The 1,800-nt window shown below is 49.8% G+C and overlaps 1 pseudogene; it reads right to left on the reverse strand.

The window, feature by feature from the left end:
- Window positions 1-713: 713 nt before the first annotated feature.
- On the reverse strand, window positions 714-1,094 carry LOC144095238 ((3R)-3-hydroxyacyl-CoA dehydrogenase pseudogene; annotated as a pseudogene).
- Between the last annotated feature and the right edge of the window lie 706 nt (window positions 1,095-1,800).

Below are 1,800 nucleotides of genomic sequence, written 5' to 3' on the forward strand. Positions count from 1 at the left end.
AAAGCGTAGATGATGGGACGGGGATCTGTGACCGCGATAGTGTACCGATGTGTTCCGATAAATTGATACGAAGCTCGGTTTCACGCATAGAAAGTAGCTGCAGAAACGAATTCTGGTTTCAGTAATGACCGGTTTATTACTCTTAATTGCTTCAAACACAAGACAAGTATTCTTCGGCATCTTTCTTGTACCTGCAGGTGTTTAAAACCTGACCAAGAATAGGCGCTATGCAATAAAAGAAGTCAAAACTCTACCAGGCCTACACAGCTGTCTTTCAGTACTGCCTCGAAATGAGCTCAACTAGCAAACAATAAAAAGTTTCATGCTATCGTAGTACAAGTAACAGCTTAACGAAGCCACTTCCATTTACTTCCCCTTAGGTGCCGTTATAGCAGTGCAATTTGAAACGAACGTGACGCATGTACGGTGACTAGAAGCATGTTTTTCGGCATGGAGTGTTTAATCACACTAGCATGCTTCTCTGCATTTAGTTGGGGTACTATAACGGTGCTGCCAGCTTCTACTGCAATCAGAAACATTGATTATAACACCATTAAAGTAGACTGTAATCTTAATCAGTACAGTAATCCCTGTTCGTGCCCTGGCGAAACGATTACTCCAGATCGGACAAGTGCACGCATTTTTAATGGTCCCTAAGGCTATTGGCAACGTCCGATGCGACCTCCTAAGCGCACCGATAACAAGGACGTCATTCACATGTGGAGACCTCCGGTGACTTCGAGAACTGTGCCTGTGACATAGGAACTGGCTGCTGAGTAGCAGAGGAACACGATAGCCTCCGCGATCTCCCGAGGTTTAGCGGCCCTCTTGAGAGGCGTCTTCGCCAGGACCTCCATCTCGCGGTTTTGGTCATCGCCGGCTGACAGAGGAGTGTCCGTCCAGCCGGGCAGCACGACGCTGCAGCGGATTCCGTGCGGCGCCAGTTCCGTGGCCGCACTCTTGGTGAGGGAGATGATGGCGGTCTTGGAAGCGGCGTAAGCGGTAAACTTGGGAGGACACCCTTTGGCTGCGATGCTGGCTATGTTCACGATGGCCGCTCCACCATCGGGCAGTGGTATCCCAGAGCGCAGCATATCCCGATTGGCGGCACGAGTCACAAGGAAAGTGCCCTGAAAACCGAGATGAGGCCACAGGTGCCTGTGGTACCCTATTAGAGAAAAAATGGTTTATGATGATCACATCATTTGATGCGGCGTGAGCTCGACGACGTTAGCTTGCAAAAGCAAAGGAAAAAAATTAAGACCGTGTTTATTCTAGGCGAGAGTTTCAAGCTCTCCAAGAACTAATGTACGGCTTTGATATTCAATGAAATTTCCAACTCCAGCGCATTATTGTGCCCGGAGAAGTAGTAGTATATAACTTCATTTTCCGACGGATATAGGATGGGCTTGAGCCCAACCGCCTAGACGATGGCCTGGAATCCGTGGATCCGGGCGGCGTGTTCGGCCAGTCGGATGGTTCTAAGCTGATTGTGGTTTATGGGGGTTTAACGTCCCAAAGTGACTCAGGCTATTAGAGACGCCGTAGTGAAGGGCTCCGGAAATTTCGACCACCTGGGGATCTTTAACGTGCACTGACATCGCACAGTACACGGGCCTCTAGAATTTCGCCTCCATCGAAATTCGACCACCGCCGCCGTAATCGAACCCGCGTATTTCGGGCCAGCAGCCGAGCGGCATAACCACTCAGCCACCGCGGCGGCGCGGTTCTAAGCTGAGTCTCAGAGTCTGAGGAGGAATTTTTTCTGACAGCGCAGTAGATTGTGTTTCTGAAAATAGT

The sequence above is a fragment of the Amblyomma americanum genome, chromosome 6 (genome assembly GCF_052857255.1).
Source record: "Amblyomma americanum isolate KBUSLIRL-KWMA chromosome 6, ASM5285725v1, whole genome shotgun sequence".
NCBI lineage: Eukaryota > Metazoa > Arthropoda > Arachnida > Ixodida > Ixodidae > Amblyomma > Amblyomma americanum.